Genomic DNA, 21,148 nt, shown 5'->3' on the forward strand with positions numbered 1-21,148 from the left:
AGAGTTGTCAATTTGTATTCCACCAGTTGCAAAACTGCAAGCGGAGCGTACCGCTTATTAAGGATAAAACTTGTTTTGTTTAAGTGTCCTCCAAACCATCGGATGCGAAGCTCCGATCCGCTTAGAGCGACGTCGTGTACTGACGCTTCGACTTCACTGACGTGCATCGATAATAATTTTACAATAACAAAAATAAAATTACATCACAGTAGGAGCAAATTTCTATCATTTTTTCCATGCTGGCCTAAAAATTATAAATTGATAACCCTTAACTTTTTATACATATATATATATATATATATTTTAAATAGACTTGAAATTTATTTCTTCATATGAATTATTATCAGGTTGTGAACAGGTAAAGATTCGTAACCCCCACTCCTAAAAATAACACAAAATAAATTTCTCTAACAATTTACTGTTTTAATCAGCAGACTAGAAGACAGTTATATTTTCTCAAAATTAGAAATAAGTTTAAAGGAAGTAGTTTTCAGCTTCATCCTAAGGTTTTACCTTGCTGAGTTGAAGCAGTGTGCATATCACATTGTTTCGCTATAGATAAGGATATTTTAATGTGTTGCTTTACGGTACATGTTTCAGTCTTTTTACGTCTGCGATCTTTTCGTGATTGAGGAAATAGAGGCATTCATTAATCAGTTTACTTTCTCTAAGGGTAATGATACAGTTACCCACAGTGACAATATCAGTTGAAGAACTGAATACCACCTGAATTTCAGCGTGGTGGACTTTCAGCGTGCTATGATGAGTTGCAACCGTATTTTTACTTCCTTGTACGAAGTAAAGGAAGTATTGTGATCGCCAAAAATTTCGGTTTTCTGATTTCAACGAAAATAACGATTTTGACCATCTCTAGATCCATTTTGAGTAGTTTCAGTGTGACGTCTATACGTACGTACATACATACATACATACGTACGTACGTATGTATCTCAGATAACTCCAAAACAATTAGCAGTAGAATTTTGAAATTTTAGACTTAGGAAGGTTGTAACAGCTAGTTTTGCACCTCCTCCTTTTGATTGCAATCGACTGAACCAAAATGTCCAAAAAAAAACCATAATTTAAAAAACTGGATTTTGGGCTTTTTCTTAATTTCAGTAATAAGCCCTCATTGAACGCTTTTCAACGATGTAACTCATAAGTGGTACTTATTTTCATTTGTTCCAGAGTTACACACAAATTAAATTTTAATTAATGAAATATTTGGATTTTTAAGGGGAAGGTCCATCGGTTCAAATCAGAATTCATCTCCTTTTTTATTTTTTAACCTTTTTTTCAATTAATTTTTTTCGATGCCCATGTTTTTATCAAAAGTTCATCCAAGTGATATTTTTGTACTTTAGTTTTATGTAACTTAACTAATTCATATAACTGTGGTTTCAGCATTTTTGAACTACACGGAATGTGGGTTTTCTCCAGCCAATCAGTCATACCTTTTCTTCTGGCGTTAGAATTTGGCGGCGCTTTATCAGTACCTGTACTGTGATAAATGGCGTTATCAACAATTACTACTGACATTGGTAGATTTGGAATCAATTTTTCACGCCCCCATTTCATGAAATTGTCTGTATTCATGTTGCCATGGTACTCGCCACTATTTGAACTTTCCAACTTAGTAATGGGTTCGAAATAAAACTGATCTCTCCTCCAGCTTGAATTACTATTAAACGATCACCTTTATTAATCGGCACATGAAGTCCCTCAACAATACCATTAGACCACGACTTTATCGAACAATGCGAACTTAAAACGTACGTTTCATCCAAATAAACAATTGTAACATTGCTTTGTCTGTACTTAGCCATTGCCTGCAAATATTCAATTCTCTTCCATCTGAAATCGGATATTACAATTAAAGGTTTTCTATTATTTTCAGTTTTACGCCATGGGAAACCTAAAAATAAGAGCTAAATAAAAAAAAATAACATGTAAAGTTAGTTCACTGCCTTTCAAATCAATAGATGACTGAATTTCTTGCCTTATTTTTTTTTAAAGTAGGTAATTCATTCTTCTTTGAATTAAATTCATTAACTGTTCTTTTAACTACATCTAAATCAAAATTGACCAGTCCACTGAACAGGTTTCGAACGTCGTTTATACTTTTTCACGTGTTTGGAATGTACTAAACACGATTGGAATGTTGATTGAAGAATCATGTTTTTCTTTTCTCCTCTGAGTTTTAGAACCTGTGTTTTTGATATCCCACAAACAGCAGCAGTTCTTTCTTCGCATTTTTGAATGCCAATTATATGTTTGTCGTCACAATTTACCTACTTTTAGAGCTTCTTTTTTCATAAAATCATTAAAATTATTGATAATTTCACGCGCTTGACTCCTAAGTTTGTTTTTCTTAACTACGGATTTAAATTCTGCTATAACAAACCGTATTAACAGACGAACAAAAATAAAACAAAAACTTATATATTACAAAGAATTTGCGAAAAACAATGGGTAATTATAAAATAATATGACCGCACAAAAACGCTATCCGAATATCTTCACTGAACAAAGTACAAACTGGACTAAAGTCTATTTCTTTACATACACATTTTATATTACGGATGACGGATCTAAATATAATTGTGACGAAAAACATAATTTCTAACTGCGTGTATAAATCTTTATAGGGTCTATACACAATACCAATCAGAGCATTAGTCATTGGTTAAGGAATTCTTATTGTTTACAAGATTGAGTCATTAAGCATTTTTATGCATGTAACCAACCCAACTGGAAAGAACTGAACACTCAACAACATAAATTTATTGTTTGGACGTCCGTATTATTTGTAAGTCAAAAAATGAAATAAAATTAATAATTGCACACAAAATAATGTTTTGGAAAACAACAATATAATGAGATGTCAGCGCGTGACGTCCCAAGCTCGTAGATTTGCTGGGGCAACTATACGTACCTGTTTCTTTACAAACCTAAATTTTTATAAGTATAGTAAAAATATTTATTGGAAAAAATGAAAGAAATGTTACTTGTAACTCAGCTTCCTCAAAAAATCGTTGTGTTAATAAATTTAATTACATTTGGATGCACTTTTTGAAACAGAAAATGCTGCTTTCAAAGCAGCATTTTTTTCTGTTACTTTTTAAAGTAAACTTCGTATTTTTAAATAAACATTTCTAGGTTAATTGGTTCTACTGCAATATCTGTATGATACAAATAGTAGATTCTACAAATCAATAGTAGATTCTTCAATAAATTAAAAAAAAAAAAAGTTTTGCTCATTTTGTTCGTAGAATTTTTTTATTCAATATGTATAAAGTTATATATAGAGTTTCCAGATTTCGAGTAACTTATCCTCAGTCTTCCTAATCAGCGAGTTATATTCTTCAAATTTCATATTTATATTCCTTAAATATCCAGATATATATTTCTATAAGAAGATTTTCTTCTTGTAACATAAAATCCTGAAACTATATCATCGTAGATATATGATAACTGCAACATCAAGCAAAAAAGAGTAAAATATATATATATAAAATAAATGCAAATGTTGTTATCCACACAGCATCTGTATCTCGTAGGCTCAGAGGTTTGTCCTACACACACAGAGGTACAATGGAAACCGTAGATAAAGGAATATACTGTATTTCCCAGAATAAATATCCATTGTTAGACGTCATTCCATCAAATACTGGTGTTCTAAAAACTTTTTAAGATACCGCGATCAGTATTATCGATATTTCCTCTCTTTTCGAATATTTTATTGAAGAATTTATAGTTCTTATAACTTTGTGATAATGATCAATTTCGGTTAATTTCTTTTTGTATTATTTAAATAAACAATTGATTTAAAAAAAAAAAGATTAGAGAAGTATTAAATATTAATGAAAATTTTTTATAACAACAAAAGACACTTATAAATTTATCTGTTGATTGTCACTGATCAAAGTATTTTTAACAAATTTAAAATGTAATAACTTTTAAAAAATTTATTACACAAAATATAGTTGTTTAAATGTCCTATCGTAATTTGTTATAACTGATTTGTTTGCCGTATTTGTATCGTAACTAATAAACTTTAGCCGAATTCAATCGTATGCTAAGGTACTAAAAAAAAAACAACAAAACCTCTTAACTTTACATCGCATAGAACGATGAAAAAACTCTGGTAAGTAATTTTTAACAGTATAGTAGTAAATAAATTATATTTAGGGAACAAAAAACATAGAGTGTGCAACAAACCGATAGGATTTAGGTAGATATTGTAGCGAGAAAGTTTGCAGTGCTTTGAGTGGTGATTTACACCGCACGAACAACTTAAGACCGAACCGTTGCAGACTAAACGAAGTTGCGACCTTTAACATTTTAGGAATGAAATTGAAAGATGAAAATATTAAATATAAATTAAATTAAATTTCTTATTGCCATTAGCTGAAATTTACGTATATTTTTTCGAAGATGTTCGAAGTGAGAACTCATCACATTTATATAGTTTTGTATTCCAGCGATCATAACGAGGATCAGCGCACGCAAAACGTTATCAGTGTCGTCGATTTCTTGTTGAATGTTCGCCTTCAGTTCAACAATATTGTAAAAATTTAATTCATAAATTCTATTCTTGAAATAGCTCCGAAGAAAAAAAATCGCAACTAGACAAATCTGGGGACGCGTAGGCCAGCCCCTCTTAGCAGTTTGTTCTTCGGTAAAAGCCGAATGAATGCGTGCTAGCAATTAGTGAATCGTTTGAAGTGAAACGTGTTACGCCACCCACTTATTAGAAGAAACCGTACTCTTTTTCATTTTCTGTTACCCGAGTGTAGAATTTTTTGAAATTTGTGCGGTACACCTCTGTATTGATAGTTCGGTAAAAAAAAATATTGCCTCAACTATAAGATTACCAGAAACGGCGCATCGAAAGCGGATTTTTCTCATCGTGCCGTACAAGCGGACGCTTATACCTCTGAAAGTTTAGTCATCCGTTATCTACTATTGTCTAAATGTAACATGACGAGATAAATAAATCCGTATCTCGACTAATATAAGGTCTACCTGCTCAGTAAAAATGTTTTTGAGAGGCCGGTCGCAATGAGTAAGACGTTTCGGTTGTCTGTTCTATTAAGCTGTTGCACGGTTGTTACACGGTACGGTTTCTATTTTGAATATATTTAATTCAAGATAAAGAGTCTATTTCGTTTTACTTTTGTAACCGACTCCGTTTTACGCAATTATTAAACCGAATCCTGTATACTACTCTTTCTTGAGATACTGACACTCGTAAATTTTTTCTTCAATAGTTGTCGCGTTTCTTGAAAAGATCCAAAACGTACATAATCTTCCGCTATAGGGACTCTTTTTCTCGATCGAATCAGGCGTTTCAGAAATATATAACTGCAAAGAACGAAATTATACTCCGATACTACACTCCGTTTTCAAATGTTATAACATTCGACAACGATAGGCGTGAGTAGTAACATATACAATCGATAATAGAGCAAGTACTAACAGTGTTAAAGGTGACACTTGAATAACTGGAGTTCGTGGCGGCTCGATTAAGTTTTAAATTGTTCGTCCTGTATAAAAGTAGTAGGGGCATATAGAATAAATTGTCCTGGTTTCCTTTTTAGTTATACAGTTCATTAGATAGTTATGTAATATAGTTATGTATGATAACATTTGACAAAGCTTAACATTATAAACGAAATGTATATATATATATATAGTATTATATTGTATTTTTGTTAGTATATGGTGCACGTAAATACATGAAGTATCGTATATCGTATATCGTATATCAGGCTAGGCCTGAATTGTCCAAATAAGGAAAGCATCTCTGATATTTGTGTTTAACCAAATCAAAATAGTGTATTTCACCAAATGTTTCGTAAAAAACAAGATAGATTAAATACTTACAACACTGATATTTGTGTGTGTGTTGGATTTGTTAAAACAAGATGTTTATTTAATTCACACACACACACACACACACACACACACACACACACACACACACACACACACACACACACACACACACACACACACACACACACACACACACACACACACACACACACCTTCTTGCATTTGGCTTGGAAATTTAACATTCAAAAACAGTAGAAGGAATTTAACTAGTAAGATCTTGACAGATTACATTTTATAGATGATCGGTCGGTTGCAAACATTCAGAGTAAATGTCAATATAATTTCTTTATTTCATTCCTTTATGGTTTTTACACTTTTGTTCTGACAATAACGAATGATATATAATATAAAAGTTACAATATATAAAACAAAAAATGTTTTTGAAGAGCTGCAGCATTCTGAAAATTGATAATTTAATTTCCTTGTTATAAGAAGAACAAAAATATGTATAGTTGTCCTAAAGTAAAATTAAATGAATAAATGGTTCATTAATTTGGTAAGTGTTTGCATCGGGTAATTTTATTTGATAATTAGACTTTTTTTATTTATCACCTGTCGTTCAGTAAGTATATTTCTCGACTATGTGATCTAAGAAACAAAATTTCTTTCCAAATATACCAACAATTTATTATAATAGTGATCAATTTAGTAATTTTTTATTTTATTTACTTTTTTCCAATTTCTTATTTTATATTAAAATAATATTTTATTATTTTTCAGTGTTATGATAACTGTTACATTACGAAAACTCAAATAAAATAAGGGTTTTTAATCGTATTGAAAACAAACAGTCATTAGAACAAAATTGAAATAATTATCTGTTAAAAATTTCAGAACAAACCAAAAAATGTAGAAATATGTTTATAGCGTTTTTGTTTTTAAATGGTTTAAAAAGTGTTAATAAAAATAATTTTGATGTTTTATAAAGTAAACTTTACGGGGTTTAAGTCAATAATTTGTAAACTTAAATTTTTAAATAATATTAAAGTTGAAAAAAGGTATATTTTTAAAATTAAAACGTCACATCAAAAAATACTTAAAATACTTTTTCATTTGGATGATGACAATTTTTACAGATTGACAGCGGTATAAAAGTAATGTTGAACAAGGAATCAGGCCGTGCGTGACGTATCGCGAGCCGACTCAAGACAGTAGAGATTGCTCTCATTAAAATATTGCCGCGTGTTTGAGGCTAATGCGGAAAACTCTCATCGCAGACTTTATCTCGTAGACTCACATCTGCTGATTCTCATCTCACAGACTCGCATCATCAGTATGCCCGAGATCTGAAGATGGCCACCAGCGACCGTATGAAAGTAAGATACAACTTACAGGCCAAATCATCTGGATTTCAATAAGGAGATCGAGTTTAGATCTACCATCCAAGAAAAACAATCGGAAGTTGTCCAAATCTTCAGATGAATTGGGAGGGACCTTATTCCGTTAACTAATTTTACAAAATCAACGATTTGTTCAACAGGATCCAGCGCAGTTTAAGGACGAAGAAGATTGTGGTTCATTTGGATCGCCTGGCGCCTTATCAGGGAACTGTTCTGGACTAACAGCTTTAAGGAGGGGCAACAAGACCGGTATAGCGGACCTGAGCAACGGATTCCTACCAATTAAGAAGAAAGTAGTAGAAAATATAATAATGGGAGGAATCCAGGAAGGGGCTAAAAGAAACCCTTTCAGTAAAAGTAACAGATCCGTTTAATAATCATCTTTTGTAATACTACCCACTGACACACCTAACCAGATGTTCGTTCCATTAGAAAAATTACCGGACCAAGTTTAAGAATGCATGGGAATGAAAATGCTCGGTCTATCGTTCTCACGCTGAACAGAATTTGGTCCGGCAGGTAAGGAAGATAGGACTATAAATACTCCGGGAAGACAAGTTAAAGATCCATTCCGCGAGGAGAGTCTGTGATGTCAGTCAACGAGAGCATTCTGCGAGGATGTCAGCGAAGGAGCGAATTTCAAAGTGAACTAGGTTGGCACAATTAAGGTGACGTCAAAGTAATCCCGGTACTTTTTTTTTGTCTTCAGTCATTTGACTGGTTTGATGCAGCTCTCCAAGATTCCCTATCTAGTGCTAGTCGTTTAATTTCAGTATACCCTCTACATCCTACATCCCTAACAATTTGTTTTACATATTCCAAACGTGGCCTGCCTACACAATTTTTCCCTTCTACCTGTCCTTCCAAAATTAAAGCGACTATTCCAGGATGCCGTAGTATGTGACCTATAAGTCTGTCTCTTCTTTTAACTATATTTTTCCAAATGCTTCTTTCTTCATCTATTTGCCGCAATACCTCTTCATTTGTCACTTTATCCACCCATTTGATTTTTAACATTCTCCTATAGCACCACATTTCAAAAGCTTCTAATCTTTTCTTCTCAGATACTCCGATCGTCCAAGTTTCACTTCCATATAAAGCGACACTCCAAACATACACTTTCAAAAATCTTTTCCTGACATTTAAATTAATTTTTGATGTAAACAAATTATATTTCTTACTGAAGGCTCGTTTAGCTTGTGCTATTCGGCATTTTATATCGCTCCTGCTTCGTCCATCTTTAGTAATTCTACTTCCCAAAAAACAAAATTCTTCTACCTCCATAATCTTTTCTCCTCCTATTTTCACATTCAGCGGTCCATCTTTGTTATTTCTACTACATTTCATTACTTTTGTTTTGTTCTTGTTAATTTAATCCCGGTACACGAAAACAATAAATGGTTCGGTGAGTTATTTTAAGACTATAAGTGAGAGATAATGTAGTAAATTTCATTCATAAACTGTTAGGGTATTTTTATTTGTGAACAGCAAAGGTATTTGTAGTGAAATAATTGTATACTGGCTTTGTCTATTGTTGTTAATACAAGACTAGTGGTTAAAAGGGTTAGGACTAGCGGTCATGCTAATGTCTTTTGTCAATGGGGCTGAATTCTGCTTTTTCATTCTACTTATCTACCATGAATAAATTCTGACGAGTACTTGAAATTCTGTTTTGTATGTAATCTCTGTTTAGCATAATTATTGACATTTATGATTATTTGTTTATTTTTACATTTAATGTTATTATGTTTTGCTGTTGCCAGTATTGTCATTATTCTAAATATTATTGCAAGATATTTTTTTTATTGTCTCTTATTATTATCATTGCGGTTGTGATTACCATACTTTTTTATTTATTTGTTTTATGATTGTCGATTGCTGTAATTATTACTGTCATTGTTATTGGTTTGTCTTATTTTATTTATTTTTTTAAACCAATAAATTGAAGGCATACGAACATTATCAATTGTCAATCTCTGAATATCCTGATCGAGCCGTGAACACGCGACATATGATAAATGCATTATAGTGTTAAAAACAGGATAGAACTTAATACGGAAGCGATATGTACCCTATTATCGAACAAATGATTTACACGATGCATTACAAACGTAGAACATGAAACACGAGTGATTAAAACCGATCTCATTTATTATTCATCTTTACATAGAAGCAAACAACATATTACAGCCGTAATATGTATTTTATACGATGGAAAGTAGTCAAAATAAATATTTTTTTCGTAGTAAATGTTCGTGTGGCGCATGGCTGCTTAAAAAAATAAATGATATTTGTGTTCTTATAATAATAAAAAGATATAGACGGGTTTGTGTGTATATTACCATTTCTTTTTACTTTTATTGATAAGCTTTTTTTTATTTATTTATTTTTTTTTAACCTCCGGGTCCACCGTTAGGCATGCTTCAGAGGATGAGATGAATGATGATTTATAGCGTGAAAATGCCATGCCTGACCGGGATTCGAACTCGGAACCTCCAGATGAAAGGCCGAGACGCTACCATTCGCGCCGCGGATGCCGGTTTATTAATAAGCCTGAAGAGATGTAATAACACTTTAAAATTAATTAAACTTTTTAACGTCTCGGTTTTAAGTTGCATGGAAATTAAACTTTTTATAAACAGTTCCGAACAAAAAATACAGTTCCTTCTTCAGTCGTGTTTCCTACGGCACTCTATTTAATAACGTTCGTCTTAAAAAGATTAGGAAAACTCTTTGATATGTAATTAAAAGATATCTATGATTATCGTCGTGTTTGATCTTGCAACATGTTTGTTTTAATTTACGGTATTAGTATTGTCATATTTTTCAAAAATGTAGAGACTTTATCCTTCATTTGCTGCACGTAAAATTTCCATATCTCGGCTAATGTCTTTAGAAATGTGTTTCTTTCTAAGAGGTGATTTGCAAAATTTTAATTTTGTTGTGTTTAGAGAATGAGTTTCTTGTATCTACGAATTAACGAATGAATTCCAGTCTGTCAGATGTAGTATTTAGTGCCCTAAGTAAATCGCTCTTGGTTATTCCAAAATTGCTCTGTTCGTTTGTTTTATGTTCTCTTAGCGATTTTGTACAATAGTTTGTTTTTCCATATTATGTATTTTCTATAAGTAGGCGTTTTTTTATTTTCTGAATTTAATATAGGATTTTATGTACAAATGCGGATGGTCAGCCGTTAACCTGCGCCTGTTATATTATCATATAGGTTATTATACGATGAATCGATAGCTGAAATCGTATGAGAGTTAACACATTTTAATAATAAATGGCCAACACACTTATTCATCTGTATCAAACTAATTTTCACAGTGCACAAATGAAGCTTTCTTTTATATGTTACATCGTTTAATGCGTACGTGATGCGTAGTATTCGGTAAATTGTTATCCCCATCGTTACGTAAAACTTTCGTTATTTTGTTATGACTTATTGCGATACGCAGATAATTTAATATATTACTTCTAATAATTTTTTATTAACAATAGTTCTGGAAATCAGGAATATCTCTTGTACAGAAAAGTATAAGTCTTTAGTATTAAGACTAAAAGTTATAAGACCTTAGATAGGAGTTTGAATATTGAACCTTTACATTTAGAATAATTTTGTAAAAATGTAAGTTTTTTCAAATTAAATAATAAATAATGTTTCTGTGATGAATAAATTACAAGTACATAAATTAAAAGTATATAAATATAGGGTTTTCTTGAAGCTATTTTACATTTTTATCAAATGAAATGATTTTATATAGAACTTTTCGTTTAATTATTATTATATATAAAAATCGGATTTTTCCCCTTATTTCATCGCTTGGCATATATGCAGCGACATTCTTATAAATAAATATTTAAAATCATCATTTAATAATAAAAACCCACACAAACGAAATTAATATTTTATTCAAAATACACATTCATTTCAATGTAAAATAAGAAAATAAAATTTGTACATAAAGGTATACAATGTATTTACGTTAAAATCCCTAGCATCGTACGTTTTACAACATACGTACCTAAAATATAAATTCTATTTCAATTACCTCAAATGATTTATAAAAATCTTCTCTTTACGTAAACAAATGTTATATCATACATTTCAGATAATAAATTAATATTTACTTAAATAAATAAATTTTTACTTATTTATCGATCGACGAATTAACTTACCGCAGAAGCTCACAAAGATGCATGTACGTGATAATGTGAAAACAAAAAATTTTCAGCGTATGAAAAATGCCATGCTTGACCGGGATTCGAACCCGGAACCTTCGGATGTAAGGCTGAGGTGCTACCACGGAGATCAAGGATATAAAAAATGTTTAAATAAGAAAACAATTGGACTGCAAGATGGCAGTGAAACGTACTTTAATTTTTCATTAAAAAAATATTCGTTTAAAATTTTAGCTAATCTATTTCGGCCGAAAACGTCAACCGTTCAACTTTATTTTTGTTTTGTGCATTATTTCAGAAATTGAACGAATCCCAATCCCGTAGGGGGAAGACACGAACTTTGTGACGTTACCGGTCGCCACACCACGCCCTCCGATCCGAGCCTTGAGGGGCTTTACCGGATGTCGTCTTTAGACCCTCTAACCGATTACATTCCACAGCCATCAGCCAGGCCTCCGTCGGGATCCCACCGATGTAAATGCCTCGGCGGACATTTGCATCAGTAAAATACAAATCAAATTTTGCCTTCACATAGGCCTCAAGCGGACATATTTACATCCAACCTAACATGATTCCTTCAAAATAACTGACCGAAATCGCGGAAGCACGAACCTCGCACCTAGTACAGATTTGACAGCACCGTTCGTGACTGTGAATGCCTCAGAAAACGAACGAGTTGAAGGGTAAATCAGTGCTGCATTCATACCAATCAAAATTATGTCCTACGCAACATAGAAATTCAGATCTATACCCAAATAAGCGACCAATTTGGGTCACCTAACAAGGGAAACGTAACCTCATTCCGGTCCGCGCGGGAGCTGGGGACAAACCCCGCACTACCACCCGATCCGATCATGGAGTCTCGCGTGGCATTACCATGTCACGATAAGGACCGGCAACGGCGGCGGGAAGCCACGCTTCCGGTAGTACGGGCTACCATACTCCTGAGCGCGGCCACCCCCGCCAGTGGAAGCCCCAAACCGAATCACAAACAACACCAATATAACCGTGGCACGATGCCAATGCTCCTACCTCCAACCAATCCAGTGCCTCAGCAGGGATCCTACCACGATCGAGTACTTCGATTAAACTCCCACTGTAGACCTACACATCGCAAGGGCGCGAAGAAAACCAGCCACTATAGACCACACCTCGCGGACGATCCAGTTAATAACATTGACGCATGTGCGTCAATGTTCCGGTCGGTTCTCTGCGTGAAACGTTTTTGCAGTGAATGAGAGTATAACCATTAATCATAAAATATCGATACGCCATCGACCGCAACGATTGTATATGTTAAACATTTCAAGGGATTCAAGACAAGGGATTTTGAGAAAAAATCTTTTCCTTCACGATACAAAATTCAATTGACAAGATCTGCATCTTAGAATCCATAAAAAACGAAGAGATTTCTTCAACCGGATACTGGAATATAAGGAAATGGATGATGAAATTTAACAGAAAAAAATCTTTAGTGACGAGGCTCATTTCCACCTTTACGCATTTGTAGATAAACTATATTGTCGAATTTGGGACATTAAAAACCCAAGGGTAGGTCGCAAGCATTCCGTGCTTGCGAACTTTGCTTAAAGTTGAACGCAGGATTCTTAAAACTTGCATAAACAAAAAATATAAACGCGAAAATCAGTAAAATATTTCTGTACGAAAACTTGGTATCCTTAATTGATACTGTTAAAAAGAAGCGAATTTCTTTCTGTGCACACTTGTTAAGATTACCGCAGGATAGGATTACTAAGAGAATTATCGAAATTAAAAATTAAAGAAATTAAAGAAGACATGCAAGAATTAAATTTGACTTACGAAGATTTACTTAATAAATCCGAAAAATTAAATCTTTTTTTTAAAGATCCGAATACCAACTTTAAAGTAAGAACTTTTAATTATACAAAAAGGGTTTATTCAGAAGAGGATCGTAAAGCAAGATCATTAAGAATGACTAAATATTGGGAGAAAATAAAAGCTAAGAACTTAAAGGTCAAAAGACCGGCAAAAAAGACTTGAATTATTCTGACTAAAGTGGTCCTTTGCGGCCTTAAAAGTAAAAAAAAAAAAAAAAATGCATTAAAAAAATTTTACATTGACAAAGTAATGTAGCTCTTTCAGGAAGCCGATTAGTAGAAACTGCAAAATATTCTTAAATAAATCAGAGACTACAGGACAGTATTAAGAATAATTAAACTCCGCCGCAAAACATTTTCTATATTTTAGTGTAGTCCTCACGTGACCTGTTAAACCGAATCAATTTTCCCCATTTAAGTAGCTTTCCTCTACAAGAACTGTAGCTTCAAATCATTACTTCCTAATATTTTTGAAAATAGAGTAAAATAAATATCGGATCGCACAACGATACACACTCTCGATCTCTTTCTTGTTATACATGAAGCATAATTTCTCTTACCCCATCCCGTAGCGTATTAAAAACAGTATAGAGTTACAAACGATATAATAAAAGTGATAATTAACGCGTTTCTATCGTAAAACGTTATTTATAATATTAAATATTTTTAATCAAATATTATTTTTATTATTGTAAGTATTATTAATAATTATTATTATTATTATATTTTTAATATTAAATATTTATAAAATTTTTAATTTGTTTATAAAACAGCATGTTACAAAAATCTCCACGTAATAATTTTAAAATTAATAGTATAATATTATAACAACAATAATGGATGACATTATAGTTTACTTTTATTAAATTTCGGTTCGTATCTCTTACCTCGATGAGAAATCAGTCGCTGCCCAGAAAGTCCATGTAGATGGCGGTTACATTCCGCGGGCTGAGAGTATACGGAATTTAGATATTCACCTAAATCGTCGTCTAACATATTAAAGAAAAAAGAAAGCGGTAGATGTCAAATTTAAGGAGCTGTACTGGTTGATAGGCAGGAAATCGGAATCGTCAGTTCTAATAAGCTATTATTGTGCAAAGTGATAGTAAAATCGATTTGGACATACGGAATTCAACTTTGGGGTACGGCAATTACCAGAAATGTAGAGGGTGAGTATTCAGCGCTTTTAGAATAAATTTGCGAGATGCATAACGCGGGCGTCACGGTTCGTTCGGTACACCGAAATTCACGAACCGCTTAGGGTTACCGTTCGGCAATCGCGTACAAAATAAAGCTTAATTACCACTTGAACCGTCCAATTGTTAACTTCTTGGATAATAAAGTTTGACGATTAAAGCGGCTGTATGTATTAGACCTAGGAATCTAATAGCGATAACCAGGAAGAGGCTTCTGTTCTTGAGTCGTGCATCATCTAAGTATTTACGTTAATGTTTATGATTGTTTATGTTTCTGGTGTTCTCTATTCTTATTTTACTTTTTCTTTTACCTTGCGGTTTTATTCGTATTACCGTTTACGGATTCTAGTATCTAGCTGTGTTAACTTAATCATCGCATAAATAATTTATTTAATTAAGTGTTTCAAGGAAAATCTTTCCCACTTGCTTTTTTTGATGAAATTTACTTATGATTTCTACTTACAAATTTGATTTAAGTATGATCTCAGATATAAAAAAAAACTAAAATTGTTTAGAATTTTGTATACCTATCAGTATGTAGCTCTCATCCCGTAAATCGCTAATCAAGTGTCACGACTACAATAGTTGTAACGTATCGATAAACTGGGCAATACGTAAATCACTAAGGTGGAAAATAAACTATCAGACTTGAAGATACTAATTAATCATTATTTTCTTACTTATTTGATAATATACAAATTGAATTCAGGTTTTACTTATTAGTTGCATCTTATTCAATGAAAATTTACAAAATTTAAATTATTAAAAAATATTTTTTTTTTAAATGTAGGAGACTGGAAGAAAAAGGATGAATAATTTTTAATAAAGTATTATTTTATTTTTTTAAGTCTAATTAACATTATCGTTTAAATTACTGTACAGTAATGCGACAGAAAATATCATAAAACTTGTAATGGAAGATTAAAATCTATGTACCTTATATTTACACTTATTTAATAATTATATGAATTCTTTAAAAATAAACCTGTCATTTTTTTTATAAAAAAATAAATAATATGTGAAGTTTTCAATTAAAAAATAATAAATTTATAAACTGTAAAATAAATTCACAACGCAAACATAATACGAATATCAATCTTAAATCCACGCTTCTCAAGGGAATTTATTAACTATATAAAACAATTACAGAAATTTTGTTCAACGGGAAATTATAAAGCAAATATTTTAAAAGTAAACTATGCCAAATGTCTACAGTAATTTAGTTCCTTAATGATGGGCAAACACGGTTTCAACAATTTTTTTTTTAAATTAAACTTTACGACTGAAAAGAAAAATTATTACTCACTTTTAGAAAGGAATAAAATGTGATAATTAGGTTTATGAATATTTCGATTGTTTTAAGATAATTTTTAATTATGAAGATAATACTAGTTAATATATCATTAAAAAGGTGTGATTATATATGGAACATCACTCTTGAACAATTTAAAGTACTTTTATACGGTGTTCCAAAAATAATCCAGGAGAGAGCGTCACAGCCCTGAATCGTGTTGGGCTACATAAATTCTATCATTCAATCTATTGAAATGACTAAAATTTATTATTACCTATGTATTTTATACATATTTATCGTACTATTTATAATTATCTCTGTATAAAGATTTAATCCGTTTTCGGTCTCCGGATTACTTAATCCAACTACTAAATAAAATTTCTTTATAAAGAAAATGCAAGTAGAGATTTTATGGTTTTTCTAATTTATTAAAAATGAAATCCAGCTTCGCATAAGGATGAAAGATTTTAGTTTACTTAAAGGGATTTTGATATTACAGCAATAACCCTGATAATTTATAAAAAAAGAATCTCGGTAAAATGTGCACCCTTGAAAATAAAATTAAATAGAGTGGCTAATTGACAGCTCTAGTCAACAGTCGTACTAATTAACTAAGTAATTTGGAAAAAATGGTATTTGATGAGTCTTTTACCATTAGTTCTAACATATTTCTACAATAAGTCAAAAATGTTGAAATTTCAAGTTTTGTTAGAAATGTTCTCGTTTGAATAATTTTAAAGACAGTGAAAATAAATTATTGAAACGTACAGGAGAGCCTCAAAAAATATTTAAATTTATCACATTTCTTATAATACGATCGAAAAATGGAATATTTTATTTTTCATCTTTTGTTTAAAAAATTGTAATGGTCATTATTTTTAGTATTAAGAGAATAAGAAAATTATAATTAACCGACTTATATCTATTAGCCTTAAAAATTATTATATCTATAATATAATATAAACTTTTGAAGCTCCCTCAAAAAGTCAGAACAAATTTTTAAGGTAAAAAAAAAAAAATGGAGTGTCCGATCAATATCTGATATTCATAACTATTAGATGTAGATAATACTTAAAAAATTCAATGTGGACCACATGACTTCCTTGTACGTCTATTAAATTTCATATACACATTTTTGCTGCACTTTATTTAAAATTATTTCATTTGAAAAAGAAATACGATCCTCCAATTGTTTAATAAAGTGGACAGTTACGCGATTGCTGAAATATTAATTTTTATCAAATATTTATACAATTATTAATTAAACAATCTTACAAAAAATATTAGGATAGAGTAAAGTCCCTTTATTACTCGTATTACTAGATCAGTATTATTTGTATCTTCGTGAGCTGCTGATTAACAAAAGTTTTAGATTCTGGTGGGTTGTCTAAATAAAAATTAATAATTATTCCGTTTACTGAACTCCTGTATACTGGTTGCAAATGTTAATTTCGACCTTACGGTGTAAAATATTCCGTTTTTATTATTGGATTATTTTGTGAATAATCAAAAATGAAAAAAAAACAATCATACAGGAAAAAAAAGGTTAACATGAAGTTAATATCTCAATAAAATGACAAGAAGATGAATATGAAGAGGAAGAAAATTTTAAGAACGAGGGAAGGATAACATAAAGAAAAGATAATAAATATAAAGAGGGAAAATTTGAACGTGTACACAAATAAAATCAGAAGAATCATATCAAACCAAAGATCAATTAAATGACTGGCAACAAAAAACGAAATGGTAATCAACTGCGACTTGGGAGAATATTGTCCGACAGTATCGGAGATATAATGAACTAAAAGTTAGGCATTTTTTGCAATAAGATCGCGCATATATGCCTCAGTGTATATGTTGTTCTTGTGTGAATCTATTTTTCAGTCACTCTGTAGTTAACTTTAATCTAGATAAAATCAAAACAGAAATTCCAGAATAATTAAATAAAATTAAACAGAGATTAAACTGAAAAACCCAAAAATAATACGATTCTAAATTATAATTTTTAATTAATATTAAATAATCAGATATTTCACCAAATCTATTACACATACACATTTGTAATAATGTCTATTAAATTACTTATACACATTTTTAAACGTACATAAAATTTTTATTTCACTAATAACTTTTCACAAAAACCTTTTACAATCACGGGTTAACGATTATTAATAAATCGACAGATTTAAATGAAAAAAAATGTTAAAAAAATTAATTAAAAAAATGGAGGTGAAGTTTGATTCGAATCGATGCCTTCCCTTGTAAGATCCAAATATTTCATTAATTAAAATTTTATTTGGTTATAACTCCAGAACCAATTAAAATAAGTACCACTTATGGTATTTCGTTGAAAAGCTCTCAATAAGGGCTTATTACAGCAGTTAAGAAAAACGCCAAAATCCGAATTTTCGAGGATTTTGAGCTTTTTGGTTCATTTTTGGTTCAGTCGATTGCAATCAAAAATTGAAGTGCACAACAAAGTATTACAACAGTCCTAAATCCAAAATTTCAACATCCTACGGCCAATCGTTTTTGAGTTATGCGAAGTACGTTTGTACATACATACATACGTACGTACAGACGTCACGGCCAAACTAGTTAAAATGGATTCAGGGATGGTCAAAGTAGATATTTTCGTTGAAATCTAAAAACCGAAATTTTTCGCTATCGCAATACTTTCTTTATTTCGTACAAGAAAATAAAGTATGTCCTCTTCAAGAATTAATCTTTTTATTACAAAAAAAAAAAAAATAATAAAAAAATAAAATTAAATAAAGTATATTTCTTTAACTTATCCTTGTATTTATATTTATGTGTATGCAATTTTCGCTAAAAATAATAATTATTATCGTTAAAAAAATAATAACAAGACCAGTATAACGCACCTGAGTAAAGGATCCAATTAAGAAGAAAATATTTATGATAGGAATCCAGAATGGTTCTAATAAGGGATCCTTTTGTCATGCTAACAAGTCCGTTTAACAATCCTTCTCTGTAATACTGTCAATGGCACACCTCCTACAGCTGTTGATCGACGTGAAGAGTTACTGGACCGTAATAGGAATTCATGGGAAAATACAAGGGACGATGAGAATTCTCCCTGTTTAATTGGGTGAAACACTGCTCGAACCAGTGGGACGACGGTCAGTAAGAAGCGAGTATAAGTGAGTAGTGCAAGGTGTGCGACCGAATTATAAGTCAGCGTGCAGTAACAACGTGTAAAGTGACATCAAAAGCATTCCAGTGTAGTCAGTGGGTGAATGCAGGAAGTTGTTCGGTGAGTTATTGTTGGCCAATTGTGAAAGTGGCAGTATTAAATTCATTCATAAATTGTTAGGGCAGTTTTATTGTAAACAGGAACGGTATTTGCAGGGAATGTAATTGTATGAACTTTAGCCTGAACTAATCATCTTATCTAGTCGGTAATACCATACTAATTGTTAAGGTATTAATATTGGAGGTCATTATGTCTCCAGTCGATTGCACTGAATTCTGGTTTTTATGATTTAATTACCTTTAAATAAATCCTGTCCTTATATAAAATTATTATTATTATTATTATTGCCTGGAATACGTACCAATATCAATACCGCCTTTACTAAACCAGACAACGGAACTATTTAGATCAGCTCAAAACTTCGGTGCAAGAGAAGAGTCTTATTGTTCTTCAGTTGCCATTTTTAATAAATTACTGTACAATTTGAAAATATCTTTCTACAAATTTATTTAAAATATAATATAGAAAAGATAATATCTGTAAATAAATTTTTAAATTATACTAATCAACCTAACTTAAAAAAAAAACAAAAAAAACAAAAAAAAACACTGATTTATTTTCTTAGTTCCGTTTAACCTGTACATAAATGTGATCCTCAAAATAATTTTCAACAGCATTTTTGAATTATGTATTATTTTATAGTAATTTTTTATATTTAATGTATTTACCTTAATATTATTCACGTAACTTTTTTTTTACTGATGAATTAATTCATTACAGAAGCTTTCATCGTAGCTTGTGCATAAAAATATGAAAATGGAAATTTGTAGCGTATGAAAAATACCTTGCCTAACCAGGGGATTCGAATCCTGGTTCTCCGGTAAAAGGCCGAGACGCTACCCCTTTGCCAGAAATATCGTATTTGTATTTCAATTAATAATTAATTTAGTAATTATTAATTATTTAATTAATTAAATCAATGAAATAGAATAAATATTAATTATAATAAATGTCAACTTATAAACAATACTTACGAAACACTATAAAGAAAATATTTCAATTTTTTTTTTTAAATAAGGCTAAAAAAGGTACAAAAACTGTCTTTTAAGGATATAGCAATCGAAAGCGTAAATTTAGCTCAAAACCATGTAAACTCTGAAACTTCCAATTCAATATTCAAAACTCTATATACATCTCATAACATAGGAACGAGGATAACATTAAACAAATTAAATCTAGAGATAGCATATATTCTTAAATTGATCAAACATATACCCTACAATGAATAAAGCTTAATGAATAAAGGAGTGAATAAGCTTTTACTGTCTTTAGGGTTGAAAAACGTTTGCAAAAAGAAACTAAATAAATTAAAAATTTTGAAAACAATAGATATTGAACCCCAGTCGTCCAACTTGGATGTTCTTTCATAATTATTTATAAAATGAGTTTCTAGTTGTGTAACTTCTGTTTATACAGTTTAATTTTTAAAATTAATAATAATTAATTAATAAGTTTAATTAATTAATAAGCTAATTTTTTTATCACTTTCCAGGCAGAGATGGAATACAGCCGATTTCTCTCTATTTTTTCTAGTTTCAATATTTCTTTTGTTTGCCATAAGTGTCCTAAATGACATTTATTGTCTTTACCAGTCTATTTATAAATACTCTTTTATTTGACGGATTTAGATTTATCTTTAGCGTTTCCCAAGAAGGAGGCTAATTTTCTAGGCTATAAACTTTTTAAGTTATGATTTTTTAAAGATTCTTTACGTTTTTGCTAAGCTTCTTCCCCCGATTGTTCTGGAGTAAGGTTGTTTTTTTTTTTTTTGGTGCTTTTTATATTAAATTCTTTTTCTGAATGTTTTCTTTATGCTACGTAATGGTCTTTCATGTAACACCACCGAAATATTTAGTAAGAAACCATTGTGATATACAAGTATAAAAAATAATATACGAATGTGTAGATGAACAACTCATTTCTTATATTTGTTTCGTCATTATTTCTGTTTATTTATAACAAAACCTTAGTTTAATATACTTGAAAAATATATACTTTCAAGAAATAAATAAATTAATGACTGCATATACATTGAGAACAAAATATTAGGCATAAATATTTTTTTTGTAATATACATTACCAGAACATATTTCTTTACA

At 30.9% G+C, this 21,148-nt stretch overlaps 1 protein-coding gene across 1 annotated transcript in view; it reads left to right on the forward strand.

The window, feature by feature from the left end:
* Positions 1 to 21,148, forward strand: part of LOC142320360 (PDF receptor-like) — a 1,017,753-nt gene that overhangs the window by 623,303 nt on the left and 373,302 nt on the right. The gene's annotated exons all lie outside the window — the stretch shown is intronic.

Source organism: Lycorma delicatula, chromosome 2, assembly GCF_047948215.1.
Source record: "Lycorma delicatula isolate Av1 chromosome 2, ASM4794821v1, whole genome shotgun sequence".
In the NCBI taxonomy this organism is placed as follows: domain Eukaryota; kingdom Metazoa; phylum Arthropoda; class Insecta; order Hemiptera; family Fulgoridae; genus Lycorma; species Lycorma delicatula.